Here is a 20,263-nt window from a genome sequence, read left to right as displayed (position 1 = left end):
TTCCCAGGGCTGGTGGACGCTGCCAACTCCCAGATCAGCAAACGCAAAGGGAAATGCAGGGCGGGGCTTGGGGCCCGCCCCTGTGCTGGGAACAATGCTGACAAAGAGCAGAAAGAAAGGGAAAAAAAACAACCACCCAGAAACAAACCCTTTGGGCCAGTGTGGAGCAGCCTCTGAGGAGCATGAATTCTCCCTTCCCAAGGAGGTGGAAAGGGAAGCGAGAGGCCTTGGGCTGTCAGTGTTTCTCTCAGTTCTCCTGCCCAAAGGCCCCTGCCTGTACAGAACATGATGGGTCATGGGGCTGTAGGGAGCACAGCAATGTTTGCACGGAGTGTGTGGGAAGCAGACATTGTGCACTGGTACCCAATTCGGCTTCTCCCCAGAACATGCAATGACGGGGGTAGCAGAAATCAGACCCGAGCTAAGCCTGCTGTTACCCAGTGCATTGCCTTGGCAAGCTCTGGGTGCATTGTTAATAAGGAGCAGCTCAGTCAAGAGCCCTCAACTCACATCTGCTTCCATGGGAGTTGCAGGCAACCTTGCAGAACTCGGCCTGTGGCATAATAATCTTGTGGATCTGGATTATAGATGCAACATTCACATCTGGATTCGGGTCTGGATTCCAAATCCCTCCTTCCTCTGCCTGCAAAGTTCTAGGGGAGGTGGAAGGGGTTAGGGCAGCTGATTATAGGGATATGGGCTGATTTTGAAATCTGGATCTGGAACTGAGGTCTGATACTGTTCTCGCACTGGATTAAACTGTTTTGACTCCATTGGCCACTGTTCTGATCGCACTTGCAGCGGTGTAAATCAGGAGTAATGCCAATTAAATCAGCAGGCCGAATCCTCAGCTGGGGGAAACCAGGGCGAGTTTGTGTGATTTGCACCAACTGAGGATCTAGGCTGTTGGAGGTCTGCTGGTGTAAGGGAGATCGAAATCAGGACCAGTGACATCGCTGGAGTGACTCCTGACACTGTGTCCAAACTGCTTCCTGTCACAGAAGTGAAAATGGTTTTGCTCTGTGCACTTTAGCAGCTAAACTGTTTTTAACAGCACCCAAGGGGTGCAGAAGAGACTCTCTGCCAACCGCGGGTCCTCTCCTAGTGTAGATTGGCCCTAGAGCCTGAGACGAATTCACTGTGCTTGCTTAATTAGCAGCTTTCCCTCTCGCTGCTGCTCCTACTTTGCAGCAGCCAGAACCGGCCTTGAAGACTCCCCTTTCTTTCCTCGCAGGCCGTAACTGATGCCCTGCTCTCAGTGTCAGGGTGTCCAGGGATCTTCTTGAATGTCAAGGTGGTGGAATGGTTCTCTCCATGGGTCAGACCATCAGCCGCTGTAAATCGGTGAAGCTCCATTGATGTCCATGCAATGTTACACCCAGCTGAGAGTCTGGTCTTAGACTCAAGGAGGAAGACCTCGTGCCCATCCAACGTGCACACACCCACACACAAACTTACATGCACCAACTCATGCATGTATACACAGACCTTTCCCTTCTGGACTCAGAACCAAGAAAACTGGGGCAACAGACCCAAGTTCATGCACAGACACCTTGCCTTGCACACTTAGCCCCGTGGGAACTAGGGATATACACACAAATATGCCCACACCCCAAATGCACGCACAATGTCCCTGGCAATCCAACATGCATACGATTTTTTGCAATCCCAGGTATCTTCCTCAACAGCCTATAATCTCCCGCTCCCTGTACTTGTGACTTCACACTTCTTAAGAACTCCAGCCATGTTTTAATAACTGGTGTCTAGCTGCTGGAGTCACCCACTCCCAGATGCTATCAAGAAAGAAAAATACTTAGGAGAGCACTCAAAGATGACCATGGAGGGAGGTGACCTGTAAATGATCCAGCCTGCTGTGTCACAACATTCCCACCTCATTCCTCGCATGACAGGGATAGTTTGCAAAAAAAAAAACACAGGCTTTTTGGTGCTCTGCAGAGAAAGCAGCACAAAGGAGACACGTGTCAGCTCACGAGCCAGGGGCCCAATTTTGTTCCCACCGAATCCGGGGCGGGAGGGGGTTTCCTGGTTGCAACGTCTATGGAGGTCCAGATTCTGATTTCACTAGGGTGAACCAGGAGTAACTCCACTTCTGTCAATGGCATTGCACGAGTGTAAGCAGGAGAACTGGAGTCACTCCTGATTTACACTGCTGTATCTGAGAGCAGAAGCAGAGTCATCAATGGAGTCAGGACCCAGATCCCACAAGGTCTCTGCCCTGCTTTCAGCAGCCCATTTCCGCTATCACTTTCAATTCCATGAGGTAGGACTGTGCTATTGCGTCCATTGTATGGATGGTGAACTGAGGCCAAGAGAGAATAAGTGACTTGTCGAAGATCAAACAGGGAAGCCTGTGGCACAGCAAGGCACTGAATATGGTTCTCTTCAGTCGCTGCAAGCAGCAATGGGGCATCTTCCAACTGGAGTATGGAGCGATACTGATTGACCTACACCGAGGATGTGCCCCTGAGATGGTAGCTGCTCTTCCTAAGGGCCAGCCTAAGCTCTATGTACGTGAGCCCTTTGCACAGGGGAGAATTTCGCTCCATAGAGCTCAATCCTGCAGTCCCACCTTGGAGCTGGCAAGAGCCCCCAGCTGCCGTTCAAAGCCCATGGGAGCTGCAAGGGCTCGGCCCTTCTGTGCAGTCGCTCAGCACCTTGCAGGATTGGGGCCCGTCTCTGCAGGGTATCTGGAGACACTTCCTGCCCGTGTTCTACATAGCTGTGTTGTGTAACCTGCAGAACATGTTCCAAGTACCTATGTGGGCGATTCCCCCCGGGGCGCACTGAACTGGATGCTCAGGCTAGAACGTGCTCGTTAGATGCTGGTGCGATTAACAAGGGCTGGGAATTGCTTCTGGAGCATGGACACATGGGGTCTGTAGTTTCATCTCCCTCCCTCCCGATGCACCAGGACGCGTTGCCTCCCTCACCTTGCTACACTGAAAGCAAAGCACTGGGCACCAGACGCTAGGGAGCAATTCCTGGGGGGGGCCAAGAAGGGATCTAGAAAGGTTTGTCTGGGTCCAACACAGGCCAGAGTCGCTGGTGATGTAAACAGCATTGCCAGACCTGAACGTTCCCCAACCAGGAGTCAGGGCTTCCGCAATCATGAGACTGGCTTAAAGTCATGGGATTCAATATAGATAATTCGGGTTTTTTGAGGCTTCATGGCTCATGTTTTTAAGCTGTTCCCTGCAACCGCGTGTGCTAAAAATTGAGGCCCCAGCTTTCATGGGTTCTGACCCCCCTGCACGGTGGAGACGTCACCGTGGAGGGGCAGAGAGCTGGGGTGGGAGCAGTCCGGAGTCACTACTCCACCAGCCATCAATGCAGGAGGTGAGACAAGGCGCATCTGCACTAGGGGAGGCCAGGAGCACGTGTAGCAGGAGAGACCACGCTCCCTTGCCCTGGGAAGCAACAAGGGAAGCAATCCATCTCATTAGCACAAGCCTGCCATCCTTGCATTTGAAGACATCAGTCTGCCTTTGCACTGGGAGAGTCCAGACGCCATTGCAGCAGAGAGGCTGGATACCCTTGGACTCAAGGGGGGCCGGTCTCCCTTTGCATCGGGTCGGCCTGACTCCCTTGCACGGAGGAAATCCAGCTTCCTATTGACTGGTTCTGCAGCGGGTGCAGCCCTGCTCTGGCTATTCCAGCTCCAGCCCCTCTGCAGTGGGTGACTCACCCTGGGATTCCTCAGCTCTGAGGTGATTCCTCTCCCCCTCTGTGCTGTGTTTAATATTGTTCAAAGCCCTGAATCAGAGGGTGTGGCCAGAAATCTCCCAAACAGGCAGGCCTCGGCAGGAAAGAAGCAAGAGCCTTTCTCACTGCGAGATGAATACCTGGCCTGGTGCCACAAGGGCTCTGCCAACCCCACAGCACCCAGACCCCTGAGCGCTTGGGGTTTGCTCCTAAGTCGCTGTTTTGGAAGGAAGGTTGATTTTACCCCTCTCTCGACAACAGCCACCCATTTTCCCCCTTGCATGGTCCCGGTTCCCATGACTGGGTCCTGCAACGGCAGCTGAAGTTCCCCATGACTCATTTTGCCTAAGCTTCAATCTCAGATACTTTCTCCACCCTTCCCTACCCGTGAGCGCCACCCCAGTTCGCCATGCCCCATATGCCTCTCTGCTCGGACGGCAGCTTCAGCCCGGGTGACTGGAGGCTGTTGCTGGGGCCCCCACCGATGGCACCACCTCTAGGCCCTTGGCTTGCTGTGACCTGTTGAGATAGGGGTTTGGACCATATGCTGACTTGATCCTGGGTTTATTCCTGAGTTGATCTACGCCTGCACCTGGAAGAGACAAGTGAAATGGGCAAGGATGCAACACACAAGGGGTCCCTGCTCACTCCTGGTCCCATGTGCAGGCTTGGGCAGTGGGGAGGGTACTAGCTAGGTGCTTAGAAGACCCAGGTTCTGTTCCCTGCCTCTGATCAATTGAGTGGCCTCGGGAAAGTCGCTTCCCCTTGGCGCTGCCTCCTGCCCTTTGTCTGGCTCCTCGGTTGCCCCTGGTGGAAAGTGAAACTGGCTTCCTGAAGTGCAAGGACTCCTCCAGTGGATTCCTCCAGTGCCAGGGTGTCCAGCCTCCCTTGGCCTGAGGAGAGCTGCCTCTTGCTTTGAGTTTGCACAATGGGGCCGTGATCTCAGCGTCACACCATCCCATGGGGGAAGCAATTACAAAAGACCAGCGCTCGGGTGACTGGGCCCTGCTTTCCTTTTGCCTCTCGCCTCCAGACAAATGAAACCCTCACCACCCACACGAGCAGCTCCACACCCATCTGCCCCCTCCCGCCTCCTCCCAGGGCTCTGGTCAGTGGGAGGGTTCTCCAGGCTACTCATGGGCAGCGGGCACCACCCAGGCCTGGCCCTCTCTGCCCACCAGCCCTGCTCCCATGCAGAGGCTTCGTTCAGGCCTAGCTGATGAGCCTGGGCTGGGCTTGGCTTGGCTGGGTATTGAGGCGGCAGCTGCTAATGCTGGTGTGTGTGTGTGTGTGTGAGAGAGAGACAGTGCGTGCCTTGGCATGCCTTCAGTCAAAGGTGTGGGCACCTGCGGAGGCCCCCACCCTTTTAGCCTGGTGTGTGTGTGTGTGTGTGTGTGGTGTGGGCTGACACAACCCCTCTTTGGCAGGCAGGATGCTGCGTCTTGGCAGCACAACAAGGGCTGTGGCGCTTCTCAGAATTTCCCGGGCTCGCCCGATCCGGGCCCTGGCATGCAGAGTCACAGCGGGCTTGGCTCGTGCATTCCTGCGGCAGCTGCAAGGACGGTGCTGGGCCCAGCTTTGCGGCTGGGGACGGCGTCCCCCAGGCTGGGGCTGGTGGGCAAAGGGTGCCGCGCGGTGCCTTGGGAGAGCCATTCCAGCAGTCGCCAGGGCGTGGAGGAGCCAGGACCCCCTGCTCTTTGCTCGGACCTGCCTTCAGTGGGGCAGCATGGCAGGGGCAGGGGGGAACAGTCCTTTAGTGCATGAACTGCAGTCTGGCTGAGGCCTTGGTATAGGCCATAGGCCTGGGCCCAAAGTATCCCCACCCCTGACCAAGTGGCTATCCAGCTGATCCATGCAGGACTGCAGGGTCTTCTTCCTCCCTCCCCATTTGCCCCCACTGTATAGCCCCACAGCCCCTCGCTGAACTTGGCCATCAAGGCACCCCGGATAGCCTCGGTGTGGGAAGGAAGGGTGACTCGGTGGGCACTCCCGGCACCGTGCTTTCCCCCAGAGCCATGGTGTCCTGCCTGCTCATTCCCCTGAGGGGAGCCCTCTGCTTTTTGCAGGCCCCAGCCAGAAAGCTGAGCCAGCCACCGGCTGCCTGGAGCGCTGCCGACACCCTGGGGCGTGTGTGTGTGGGCGTCAGCAGGGAAGGGGGCCGGGCAGAGGGTCAGATGTGGGTGCGGACGCAGAGCAGAGTCAAGAGGTGGTTGCTGAAGGGGTGTCTAGGCCAGGGGGCAGCTGAGAGGTGAGATTTGAGCTAGAATAGCAGGGGCTTGTGGGTCAGGGTAGGGGCAGCAGCTGAGCTCTGTCTGTGTGTGTGTCTGGGTCCGCTGGGCAGCAGGGACTGGAGCAGGTTGTGATTGAGGTGAAGCTGCAGAGATGAAATTGGGGTGCCCAAGACTGGAACTGGGGTGGGGGCAGGGTAGCAGGCCAGGCCTGAGGGGCATTGGCAGAACGATGTGTGGGGAGCATGGGACTGGGAGGAATACACTGGACAGCTTCAGGGCAGGAGTGGGGGGCACTGGCAGAGCTGTGTGTGAGGAGCCCAAGGCTGGTGTATGGGGCGGGGGAGAGGGACTGCAGGTCTGGACTGAGATGCCGTGGAAGAGCTGTGTGAGGGCAGGAACGCTGGCTGATCGCCTGCCTTTCTCCAGCCTTTGCTACCACTCTGTGCTCAACAGCAGCGGCTCTGCAGATGCATTGCGAGGTTGAGTCCTTGCAACGTGTTTTGAGGGGCAGGTTACCGTTCAAGAGGAGGGGAAAGGAATTCTGGCCTATCAGGCCAGATAATGGTGTAAAATACTGCCTGCCTCATTTATGGCCGGACCAACATCCTCGCTGGGAGCTGCGCACAACTGCAGAGCTTCCATTGCCCCGAAGTGGGATGGACAGGGTCAGACCCACTGGTTACTTGGCAACTGTGACAATTCAGCGCATCTCGGACATCCTTCTTAGCAGACCGCGACCAGGGCTGCACTCTGGGTGTCCTGAAGTGTGTCTGTGTGCAAGGAGCAGGGTTTTGGGGTCGTCCGTTCTGCTCCCAATGGCAGGACGGAGTTAGGAGGCCTGACTGAATGGCAGCGGCAGTGTTTATGGCTTGCAGACCCTGCCAGCTCAGCTGGGCCTGAGCGAAGGACCTTGCCCCGGGTGTTGCAACCACCTGGCAGGAGTGATGTATGATTGCCGAGGGCACGGAGCAGGTGTCCCAGGCTGCAGGGTGAGCCACAGACCCATGTGAGGGCTATTCACCCCTGTGCAGAGCCCCTCAAAACCCATTGTGGCAGCACTCAGGACTTCAATGGTGCCCAGGCCTCGTGCTGCAAAGCGGGGATTTAGACAGGGCTGAGGCTCCCCAACTTTTGGCTCATGTCCCAAACAGAGGTGAGCTCCAGAAGTTCAGCTGTGACCCCCTCCACCCCCCTACCCTCCCCTAGCCCTGCATCCCTAGGTTCAAATTCCAACACCTGGCTAGGCAGGGCGGGGAAAATGTCCCTGGCAGATGATCCAGGTCTCAGGGCTGAGGTGACTGCATTCCTCTGCTGATAGGCAGGTGAGAGAGACAGATCGCCTTATACGGGCAAAAAAAAGTCACTCGACAGGCTCCACCTCCTCAGCAGAGGGGGAACATGTCTGGAACCGTGCTGCTGGGCTTCGCCCTCCTCCCCCTTCCCCAGGGTCCCCAGCGAGGTGCCCTGGATTTACAGCATTTTTACAGTGAGATCACATACACACTCTCTCTCTCTCTCTCTAACTGAAGGGGCCGGGGGAATCCTCCACTACACAGAGAGCTGAAGGCTAGCCCTCCCTCACCTGTTCCCTGCAGCTCCCTGCACTGGGAATGGCATTGAAGGCTAATCTAGAACCCTGCCCCCCTTTTCTAACCCCGGCCCGGGTGCCAGGAGTTCCCTAGCCGCTGAGTTCCTCAGGATTAACCCTTTCGGCTTCCCGAGGCTGCTGCTCTGACACTGACAGCAGGCCGTTTCCAATCGCTTTGCAATGTACCCCTTGTTCTGTGGGGCTGCAACCCCACTTTGGTTTGCCTCTTGCCCTGGGGCCTGTAATGCAAGACTAGATTGGAATAGGTTGCATTGGCTTTAGGCCAGGAATGGGGTCAAGCGGACTAGCGGTTAGAGTGGGTGAGAACAGAGTGAGCTGGGTTGGAATGAATGTGTCTGGAAGGAGTGAAATTGGATTAGGTTGGCGAGGTTAGGGTTAGGAACGTGGAACGTGTGTCGAGCAGAATTTCATGCTGGGAACCTGCTCCAACCTGGCCCCAATCTAGCCCACATAGCGATGTGGGAAGGGCAGGGGCAAACCCCCCCCCCCCACCATGTTAAGAACTTCTGGGTTAGAGGAGTGGATCAGCCTGGAAAAATGACCCTGCAATGTACAGATTTGAGTGGCTTTGGTGAGACCGGATTGGATAGGCTTGGAATGGATGGAGCTGCGCGGGTTTCAGTGACCCCGGGCTGGATTGCATGGGATCAAATTGAATTGGAATGGTTTGCGTTGGACAGGACTCTTGTCCGATAGCCAGCCCCCATGGCCATTAGTGCTGGGAATTTGCTCTGTCTCTGCACAGACTGGGCGGATCGGTTTGTTATATTGGTGGAGGGGAAAAAGAGCTGTTAGAGGAACCAGAAAGCAGCTCCCCCAGCACACTCGCCAGGCAGCAGGTAGAGGCAGTCTAAAGGCAGGGCTTTTCAAGGACTCTAGGAGAGTTAGATGCCTGGTTGTGAAGGGATTTGAGCACCGAAAGCTGTTTGGAGTTTACAGCTCCCAGCATCAAGGCATTCATTCCCTGGGGGCCACTCTTAGTGCTGGGGCAGGGCCCAACCTATGGTTTTTAATAGAGACAAATGGCTGATATTCGATGTGCTCATTTGTTTAGAATCCAGAGAGGGTCTCCGGTCATGTGTAAACTAACCCCTGGGCTCTGAGCACAAACACCAACTTGTGCTTTCAGCGCTTGGATGACTCACAAATGCCTCTGCCAAACACCCAGGAGCGGGAAACAATACATTCATTCATTTGATCCAGAGGAATGTGTCTTGGTGTCATTGGTCCTGCTGGGAATCAATTTCCCTGCTGATAGCAGAGGTGGAGGGTGGATTTCTGGGTTTGAGGAATGGGCAGGGGAAGGGAAGGATTGTGTGTGTGTGTGTGTGTGTGTGTGTGTGTGTGTGTGTGTGTGTGTGTGTGTGTGTGTGTGTGTGTGTGTGTGTGTAAATATCATAGAATCATAGGACTGCACTCGGCAGGACTAAGTATTATCTAGACCATCCCTGACAGATGTTTGTCTAACCTGCTCTTAAAAATCTCCAGTGATGGAGATTCCACAACCTCCCTGGGCAACTGATCAACCGATCTAGGGCTGCAAGAGTTACGAGAATATAAATGTCTTCCACGTGGGCTTGAGCGCTGGGGGTGCAGTGTGGTCTTGTGGTTAGGACACTGGCCTTGGGCTCTCTGGGATCTGTTCCTGGGTCTGCCACTAACCAGGGCTGGCTCCAGGGCTTTTGCTGCCCCAAGCAGCAAAAGCAAAAAAAAAAAGCCATGATTGCAATCTGCATCTCTACTGCCACCGCTTCAGTCTTCGGCGGCAATTCGGTGTCTGGTCCTTCGCTCCGAAAGGGAGTAAGGGACCTGCCGCCGAATTGCCTCCAAAGACCCAGACGTGCCATCCCTCACCATTGGCCGCCCCAAGCAGCTGCTTGCTGGGCTGGTGCCTGGAGCCGGCCCTGCCACAAATGATCTTGGGCAATTGGTTGTTCCTTGGCCAGGGCCAGCTCCAGCGGTTTTGCCGCCCCAAGCGGCAGGGAAAAAAAAAAAGTGTGGCACTTTGGCAGCAGTTCTACTGAGAGGGACTGAGAGACCCGTCACCGAAGAGCCAGACATGACGCTCCTTTCCGTTGGCTTGCTGCACTGGTGCCTTGTGCCAGCCCTGTCCTTGGCTTTCCCCCTCCTCCCCTATAAAATGAGGGCTAATGATACTGACTTGTGTTTGTAAAGTGTTCTGTGGTCGGCGGGTGAAATGTACTAGACTGTAAGCTGGACAGCACCTAGCACCGATGGCTTGTTCCTAGCAGCCCCCACTGCATACATGTTATTTTGTCCCTCTAAAGGTTGCTCTGTCCCCGGTACAAAGGGCAGAAGGTGTGTGCGCGGTAAACCCAAAAAGGGACTCCTTTTAATGGAGGGATCTGGCTAAAGCCCACTATTACCACAGTGTCTGAGCATCTCTCAACAACCTGGGAGGTAGGCCAGCATCATTATCCCCCTTTGATAGATGGGGAAACCAAGGCACAGAGAGGATAAGTGACTTGCCCAAGAGCCCAGAGGAAGTCACTGGTAGATCAGGGACCTGAACCCAGCTCTCCTAAGTCCCAGAAAATGGCCCTCACCACTGGCCCACCGTTGTTTCTCCTCCTGTGCGCAGTGTGTGTGTGTCCACTTTGCAATTATCCATCAAAGCCCCGAGTTAGTTCTAATCCTACTTGATACTTGTGGGCACTAACAGGCTTATTCTGGAGGCAGGGCTGTGGGGTGAGGTCACTTCTTGTGCTCTGTTCCCATGCCCCACCTATGTTTTGGAAAGCCCTGGACCCGGAGATAGCTCTGGGGTTGGGAGAGGGTCGTGAGTCCAACCTCTCCACATTTAGCATCTTCATTTGGGTGCATATGAAAGGATCTTGCCACGGGCTCAGGGAGGCTGGTTTCCCTTCCCACCAAAGTTCAGGGTTGATGGAGGGCCTGGAACATGGGCTGAAGTGCCACAGTCTGCATCCAGTTCTCCAAATCCTCTTAGGTGCCCTTGCACTGACCACACCTGGCCACTAGGGGGAGCCTGATGCTCACACTTAGAAGCACCTCTGCACCCAGAGATAGCATCGCCCAGGAATGCAGCTCTAGCTTAGAAATGGTCCCATGCACTGATTCTCCTACACTTGTAAACATGGGCCGAGCCCTGACGTTTCCACTTGGATCTGCCCCGGCACATCCTCTAGATTCCTTTCCAGATGGTGCTATTCAGAGATGAATATTTCCCCAATGATCCTCTCCCACAGGAGTGGAGTTTTCTTTGTCGCTCGGTTCAGCCACAACACCCTGCCCAGTGTGTCTTCCAGAAGCCGGGCAGTGTCCCTGGCCTTGGGGCATCCCGTCCCTATCCCATGCACTGGGCAGATGCTACAAGTCCTGTCTTTGCCTCCAGCCAAGGACTTCAGGGAGAGAAACCTTTCCCAGCTGAGACTGAAGTGGCTTCTATAATGTCAGTAAGGGAAGTTGGCAGTGTCGTGACAGCCGGGTTGGTCCCAGGATATTAAAGAGACAAGGTGGGTGCGAAAGACAAGCTTTCAAATTTACACAGAGCAATTCTTCCGGCCCACAGTTCATCATTTTCACTAACCGAAACTGGTCCCATACCAGACATTACCTCGCCCAGGTTGCCTCTTTGGTAGACAGAAGGCAATTTACAGATGCCAGCAGGCCAAACAAACCCCTTTCCTAGGAGTTAGGATCACAGGCCGTGTGCTCCTGGAGAGCCAAGCAGGGGCAGGGCCGACCCTTCAGTCTGTTCTCTAGAGCTGTGTCAATAGCCCAAGCTGACACAGTGCTTGACTGGACAGTCAAAAAGATACGGGCTGCATCCTCAAAAGGCATTTAGGCACCAAACTCGCGTTGAAATGAATCTGGTCCCCATCACGGAGCACTTAAGAGCTACATTTAGGGCCGTATCTTCAGCTGGGGTAAGAGGAACTATGCTGATTTACCCCAGCTGAGGCTGTCTGGCCCTTACAGTCGACATGAGAAGCAGGGATAATGACATGGAGGGGGAAGGGCGAGAATCACAGCAGTAAAGTCAGAGCGACTCCCTCCAAGCTTGGGCATGTCATAATGGGGCTGTCAGCTGCTATTCTTTCCGTATGAGGAGGCCAAACATTAATTAAACTGCTTTCCCTCCCCCAAGGTCTGTTTTAGTCTTCCTGTTGCAGATTGGGGAAACTGAGGCACAGAGTGGTGCCGAGACCTGCCTACGGTCACCCACTGAATCACTGGAAGATGTGGGAACCCAGGAATCCTAATTTCCAGTCCCCTTCCAGACCTAAGAATAGAACCCACGAGTCCTGACTTCCCTGTTGCAACCACTAGACACTGTTGCAATCCCTGCCTTCCCAGACTTAGGAATAAAACATAGAAATCCTGAGGCCCAGTCCACTGTTTCAACCACTAGGCCCTGTTCTCCTCCCCCAGCTGAGACTAGAACTCAGGCGGCTTGTCTCCCAACCCCCTACTCTCACCCCCAGACCTCATTCTCCTCTCCACTGTCCAATCTCCCAGGAGGCTGAGATACAAAGGGGTGTAGATGCTCTTTAGCAATGGAGGCCGGCCTTAGGAGCAGACCCTGTCTTACAACACAGAGCCGTGGCAGCTCACAGAGACAGGGATGCCCACAACCCTCCCATGATTTCACATCTCAAACTGCCCCCATTTTGCCCCGAGTCAAATGTGCAAATCCACCTCTGCACCCCACCCCATCCTTGCCCTCCAAACAATTAGCTATTTATTTCAGTTTTGGAAATATGACCCTTTTCATTCCCTCTCTCTCTGTCTCTCTGCAGCACCTCAGCCCCACCCTGTCATCCAGAGAGGTCGGTGCTATTCAGAGCGAGGTCATTAATCCTCCAGCTTTCATGCACCCTTCATTTCAGAAAGTTTCACACAAGGACTGCTTCACTGGCCGGGCTGGAGGCTAAGGGCTTTGCCAGATCCCATCTCTAGAGGGAGCCCTGCACCAGGTACAGTCTCCCTCATGTCTGTTTCACAATTTGCAAAGCAGGCGGGACTCCACCCAAGTCAGTGTTGTGGTAGCTGGGGAACTGACAGCTGGATCCCCTGGCAAACCCCTTGGGTCTAAAATGTGGGGAGCTGCTTCTCCGAGCCAGCATTGTTTTCTTCACCTCCTCCTCCATTCCTGGTCCTGGCAGGGTTGGAGCTCAGAGGATGATAGTGGGTTCACCCGGAATTATGCAGCTTCTTCCGCGGCCTCCATCTCCACAGCAAGACGAGCCCCTTGCAATTGTTGACGGGCCTGATTCTGAAGTCACTTTATGCCAGTGTACATCAGGAAATGTTTCACTCATCTGCTAGGGAGGCAGTGTGACCTGATCTGCAACTCAGGAGAGCTGGGCTCCCTTCCTGGCTCTGCTGACGGGTGACCTTTCTGTCATGCCACCTTTCTGTGCCTTAGTTTCCCCCCGCTGTGAAAGGGGGATAAGGATACTGATCTGCTTTGTGAAGTGCTTTGAGAACAACAGAGGGAAGGTGCTGTATAAGAGTTGTTAATGTGGTTACCTTGGGAAGAGAATCAGGCCCAGTGAATCCCTGGGAGATCAGGAATATGACTTGGTTCCAGGTGCTACCCCATCCATCTGGTGTCCCTTGTCTTATACTTTGTTTATAAGCTCTTTGGTTCAGGGGCCACCTTTTTGTTCTGTTTGTACAGCGCCTTGCACAATGGGATCCTAGCCATGACTTGGACTCCCAGATGCTACCACCACGATACAAATGAAGACTTAATTGTTCTCACCCTCATTTGACAGATTGGAAATGCAGGGACGGAGCGATTCAAGAGCTAGATTAGCATGTTTAAGGAGTCCTTGTGGCACCTTAGAGACTAATAAATTTATTTGGGCATAAGCTTTTGTGGGCTATAACCCACTTCATCAGATGCATGGAGGGGAAAATACAGTAGGCAGGTATAAATATACAGTACATGAAAAGATGGGAGTTACCTTACCAAGTGGGGGGGGGTCACTGCTAACGAGGCCAATTCAGTCAAGGTGGATATAGTCCATTCCCAATAGTGGACAAGAAGGCGTGAGTATCAACAGAGGGGAAATTACTTTTTGTAGTGAGCCGGCCACTCCCAGTCTTTATTCAGGCCTAATTTGATAGTATCTAGTTTGCAAATTAATTCTGGTTCTGCAGTTTCTCGCTGAAGTCTGTTTTTGAAGATTTTTTGTTGAAGAATGGCCACTTTTAAGTCTGTTATTGAGTGTCCAGGGAGACTAAAGTGCTCTCCTACTGGTTTTCGAATGTTACAATTCCTGATGTCTGATTTGTGTCCATCTTTTGCGTAGAAATCAGACATCAAGAATTGTAGCACCAGGACTCCTTGTTGTTTTTGCTGATACAGACTAACACGGCTACCCCTCTGAAACCTGTTATCATGTTTATTATCCATTTGACACCCAGTGTGCTGAAACCTCCAAGTGCCACACTGAGACCTAACTGGGGGGGCGGAGGTGGAATAGTGTTTTTCTTAAAGCCCCAGATGCCAGAATGAGTTTATTATCTGAGAACAGCTGCTTTCAGTTAAAAACAGAAGGAAATTTCTAATCCTCTTGATTGCAGAGGAAAGCAAAGAGAAGCAACTGACCCCCCTCAATGCTCCAGAAGTAAGAGGCAAATAATAACAAAAAGCCCTCAATGCATTTAAAAAAAAATCTCCTGATTTTTACACCCATCTCATGGTTTATTGCGGAGAAGGTGGAGACGAGAAGCATGATTTTTGTGTGCTTGGGTTGGTAATATTGCAGCTGGGCCCAATTGTAGGTGCTGAGCACTTGAATCCAGCCACAGGTGGCTTGTCCAAGGTCACACGGGAAGCTTCTAATGAAGCAAGGAATGGAACAGGGGACACCCATGTCTCTTAGCCACGAGATCATCTTCACACTTTCTGTGCTGTGTAACCGGTGCCCCATAGCTGGTTTCTCTTTGGGACAGTTTCTCAGATGGTCCCTGAACCAAAGAGCTCTTTGGGACTCAGACATAGCTATGGATGGGCCTGACCTGTTGCTCCAGATCCACACTTGCCTGGACTTTGACAATGTTTAGGCAAGAACTTTGCAGCCTGAGCTCATCCCTAGACACTGTGCAAGGTCCTCCTCACTTGAACAATCCTTTCCCTGAGGACCTTCTCTCTCCACTGCCAGCCTCCTGATAATGTGCAACTCATGGGATATTTCCATGTTCCATGGAGAAGTTTCCTGCACAGCATTCCCATGATGTGAGCACTTCTACCGTAATCCCAGGGATTTGCTCGGCTTCAGAGCTGCTTCTCTGGGAGAGTCTGATTGAGGTGGGTGCGTGGGGGGTAGATGGGTAGGGAAGATTGGCCTGAGCTGCTAAGTTCTTTGGTGTTTATCAAGTGCCCATCACCATAGTCTCTAGGCTCTGGTACTGAATTATCCATCTGATGCCCTTTTATTGTCCATGGATCTCAGCCAGATGCCTGTTTCCCATGGGGAGACATTCAGATTCAATACCACACTCTCAGAACTTGGGGACAAACAGCCAGAACCAGATGTCAGCTAGTTTGCTGGGTTTAGTCATATCAGGAGAATCATAGAATCATAGAATATCAGGGTTGGAAGAGACCTCAGGAGGTCATCTAGTCCAACCCCCTACTCAAACAGGACCAACACCAACTGAATTGTCCCAGCCAGGGCTTTGTCAAGCTGGGCCTTAAAAACCTCTAAGGATGGAGATTTCACCACCTCCCTAGGTAACCCATTCTAGTGCTTCACCATCCTCCTAGTGAAATAGTGTTTCCAAATATCCAACCTAGACCTCCCCCACTGCAACTTGAGACCATTACTCCTTGTTCTGTCATCTGCTACCAGAACCCCATTTCAGGTAACTGAAGGCTGCTATCAAATCCCCCCTCACTCTTCTCTTCTACAGACTAAACAATCCCGGTTCCCTCAGCCTCTCCTCCTAAATCATGTGCCCCAGCTCCCTAATCATTTTTGTTGCCCTCCGCTGGACTCTCTACAATTTGTCCACATCCCTTCTGTAGTGGGGGGACCAAAACTGGACACAGTCCTCCAGGTGTGGCCTCACCAGTGCCGAATAGAGGGGAATAATCACTTCCCTCAATCTGCTGGCAATGGTCCTACTAATACAGCCCAATATGCTGTTGGCCTTCTTGGCAATGAGGGCCCACTGCTGACTCATATCCAGCTTCTCGTCCACTGTAATTCTTTTCTGCAGAGCTGCTGCTTAGCCAGTCGGTCCCCAGCCTGTAGCAGGGCAGGGGATTCTTCCTTCCTAAGTGCAGGACTCTGCATTTGTCCTTGTTGAACCTCATCAGAGTTTGAGCTTAAGGAACTCACGCTGGTTATGTCTACACTACAGGGACTATAATGGCATATCTACAGCACTGTGGCTAGGCTGGCATAACTCCTGTAGGAGAGATGCAGCAATGATGGAAAGTTTTTTTCCACTGCTATAGGAACTCCGGTGCTCTGAGTGATGGCAGCTAGGGCAAAGGAAGACTCATGATAAATTGCTAGAGTTGGCCACACTGAGAAGTAGATTCACAAAGAAATGTACGCATGGTGACGGTTGCTGGGCATCACCATGTCTAACTTTTAAGTCCCTAGAAAATCATTGGGAGAGATTAAAAAGACTGGGACTGTTCATCTTGGAAAAGAGATGCTTGGGGGGAGGGGACATGATAGAGGTCTATAAATCATGACTGGTGTGGAGAAAGTGAGTAAGGAAGCGTTATTTACTCCTTCTCATAACACAAGAACCAGGAGTGACCCCATGAAATCAATAGGCAGCAGGTTTAAAACAAACAAAAGGAAGTACTTCACACAATGCACAACCTGTGGAACTCATTGCTGTGGGATGTTGTGAAGGCCAAAAGTATAGCTGGCTTAACAAAAAAAATAAAATAAAAAAAGAACTAGATAAAGTCATGGAGGATAGGTCCATAAATGGCTATTGACCAAGATGGTCAGGGATGCAATGCTGTGCCGTGGGTTGGTCATTCCAGTGTAAATGTACCTTCTATCTCCTACTTCCCAGGTGAATGCACAAGGCTAGGTCTCATGTTTGCTTTCTCTCCCTCTCTCTGGCCCAATGAATCAATTCATTCTATTCTATTAAAATAGAGCAGGTGGGGAACTTCTTCGACAAAACATTGGTTTTATTGGAAAGCGTCAATTCATTGAAACCAAGTTTTTGTTGCCTATCAGCGATTTCTCCTCCCAATGGAAGCAACCTGGAAAGGCTGCGAATAATGGCTAACCATACAGGCCAGTCAGGCAACGAACAAGTGTTCATGGGCCTGATTCCAGCCTCGCTGGAATGAATGAGGGGATCTTTCTATTGCTTTCAAAGGGCTTTAGACCAGGTTTTACATCTTTCATTATAGTTTTCATCCCATCTCATGTACCGGTGAGTGATCCAGCCAAGAAGAGGGAAGTCTTTGCACCGCTGTTCCTGGGGACAGTCAGAGTAGAGATGTGCGGGGCAGGTACTTTGCAAGGCTGGTGGCCTCGCCTTGCCAGGAAGGAATGTGACCATTCCAGTAAAAACTCCATGCCGGTATTGTGCAAGGGAGTGCTGCCATGACAAGTGCTCCCCGTGTTGGGAGACATTCTGAAATCGAGTAAACAGGATGTCAGCGGATATATAAAAAACTCTACCTATGAAGGCAACTGCCAGGTGAGTCAGTGCTGGTGAGAGACCCTCCTTACCCCTGTGAGTCCTCTTGGACCAGCTCCCCCATTAAAATCAACATATCATTTTCTGTTTGGGATGATGGTGTGTTGTAGATGTTTGTGTGGCTAAATTTAGGCACTTAATTCTACAGCAAGGCGCCTAAATCAATGGGGCCTGGTTTTCAGAGGTGCTCTCCGCTTTCATTTAGATTCCTTAAATATGGATTTTGGTGCCTAGCTTTTGGCACCCACGTCTGAAAATGTTGCCTTGAGCTTCTCCAGAGCCCGAAAAAGACTTTGCAAGATATTAATAAAAAAGCCAAAGGACTATACCGGGAGCTCTCCGCCTATCTGTGAAATGCAGTTGCCTCTGGGGTGGAACACAGCAGCTATTTAACAGCAAACAGCAACACGGCATTACAGGTTAGAGCATGAGATAAAGAAGGAGATTGTATCCCAGGATGCAGAATTTGCTTCCCCAAGTTAGGATAGAGCGAGCACAGTAGGGCCAATACCCCAAGGGCTTGGCTATATGTCGAGTTGTACTGGTCTAACTTATGGTACTAAACCAGTTAAACAAGTGCAAAATGCTGTGTGGACAGTTACTCTGGTTGGAGCACAGATTCATTTGGTTGAGCTCAAATCGATAAGGAATAAGCTTAAACTAAGTCTTTATTAAGCCACTCCTAAATGGAAATAAGGGTGTCCACACAGGGGTTGGCACTGCTTCATTAAACTAGTTCAAGTTTATGTGTAGAGAAGTCTCTGCTCTTACGAAAAGTTCCATGGCATCGAATGAGAGCTAAGTAGTGTCCCGTGGGAGTTCAGGTTGCTACACCTTACATCCATTTCCAGTGAACACCCATGTTTGGTATACCTTTCCCCTATGTTTTTTTGATCTCTCTGTGTGTGTGTATTTCTTCTGGATGCAATATTCTGCTTCCTTGACAAGGTTGTTCCTAAACTTGCTCTTGACAAAGGAGGGAGATTTTATTATTTGAGGGGAGATGCTGGTGCAATTTTCAGGGAGGAGGAGTGGGTTGGAGAAGAGACGTTCCACTGTTGTTTCCAAAGAGGTAGTGTAACGACAACAGACCCTGGTTAGCGGTGGGCGGGATTGAACCTGGGACCTCTGGAGCTTACTACATGAGCCTTTACCACAGGAGCTAAAACCCGACTGCCTGTTAGATAAGCCTGTAGAACAGACTCATTTTATTTCTCTCTCTAAGTGGTCTTGGTGCCACTATGTAGGACAGAACACCACACCCAGAAGACATGTGGGTTACAGTAGTACAGGCCCACCAGGGATGAAAGCCACACGCCATTTCTTCACATGTCTCAGGGAAACACAAACTTCAGGGATGTGTGAAATCCAGAGCTGGCCGAAATAGGGATTTTCTGTCCCATGGGAAATTCTGCGATTTCAAAATTTGGTTTCACCGCATCTTGGGGGGGAAAAAGGTCAGATTTTTTTTTTCACAAAACAAATTCATTTTGATCTTATTGAAATGTTTCCTTTTGATTATTATGTTAAATTGTAATCTCTGGTACAGAGCAACAAGTCAAAATGTTTCAACCTTGTCCAAACAAAATGTTTTGAGAATTGCCTGTGAAAATTTAGAGTAAAGCAATACCTTCCCATGAAATATTTCCATTTTATCGAGTCAGTGTTTTCTGATGGCACATTTTCCACCAGGTCTAGTCAGATTCCCTGGGTCTCTCTAGGAGACACATTTTGTACCAGCGAATGTCAGAGCAACGATAAGGTTCCTTCCCTTCTAAACTGGCCCCTAGATCGGCACGCTGGAGGTGGATGGATTGGGAACACCTGTGCTACTGTTGTTGGGTATCCCATCAAATACATTGACCATGAAGTCCTGAATCTTCAAGTTTTTAACATCACTGTATGACATGATCAGAGGCTCAGGGTTGAACCGGACGAATAACATTTGTTATTATTTGCATTACAGCAGTGTCTAGCTCGATAAAGCCCCTATAGTGCTAGGTGCTGTACATACCCATAGTAAGAGACAATCCTTGCCCCAAAGAGCTTACAATCTAAAGAGCTGAGACAAAGGGTGGGAGGGGAAAAGGTGGAGAAACTTGTGCTAGCCAGGGGCAAAATCTGGAATTGAATCCATCTCTCCTGAGTTCCAGCCCATTGGTCTAGCCACTGGACCCTGCTGCCACTAAGAGCTAAGGCTGCATTCTCTTCTCCCCTTCCAAAGAGAGGGCGGTCTCCTCTGAGCTTCCGTTTTACCCCAAGCAAAGGGGTGTCCATCTAGGGAAGAGATAAAGGGCTATTGGTGTAGGTCAAGGTGGTGGAGGATCTTCATTGAATGAGCAGACAGGCTAAGGTGGGAGTGAAATCCAACTGATTTCTGACAGAGCTGGCTCGATCTTAGCTCCGCATCTGGCCCCCTTTACTATAGTAGCTGACCGTCTCCACGGTATTTGCCTTCACCACCTCCCTGGCAAGGGTAGGGAAGTGGGATGATCCCCATTTTACAGAGGGGGACCCGAAGCCCAGAGCGATAGAGACACTAAGCAGCTTGCCCCAGGTCACACACGAGAAGCCAGCGGCAGAGCAGAGATCTGCTAATTTGCCGCCTAGCCCCCAGCTTTCCTCTCTAGCCACTGATGTGAGTCGATAGCCAAGGAACTGTTTCTACAGGGCGTTGGAATCAGCTTCTGAGAGCAGGATTGTGCCTTAGCTGTCAGGATGCTGTAAGGAAATAATGGACACCCCCCCACACCCTCCTTTCCCCTTTTCCGTGCCTCTCAATACTTTATGAAACAGACGAAGCGGGTCAGAAAGAGAGAAACTTGGGAGTTTCTGCCGAGCTCTGTTTCAGCTCTGAATATGCCTGAAAGCTTGTCTCTCCCCTTCCACCAACAAAAACTGGTCCACTACGAGATCTGACCTCTCTCCCCTGGTCTTGCTAATAACCTAAGACCCACACGGCTACACCCACTCGGAATAATACTTTAATAACACAGCCATAGCGCAGCGCAGATGA

This window comes from Gopherus evgoodei, chromosome 3, assembly GCF_007399415.2.
Source record: "Gopherus evgoodei ecotype Sinaloan lineage chromosome 3, rGopEvg1_v1.p, whole genome shotgun sequence".
NCBI lineage: Eukaryota > Metazoa > Chordata > Testudines > Testudinidae > Gopherus > Gopherus evgoodei.
This window is presented reverse-complemented; position numbering follows the sequence as displayed.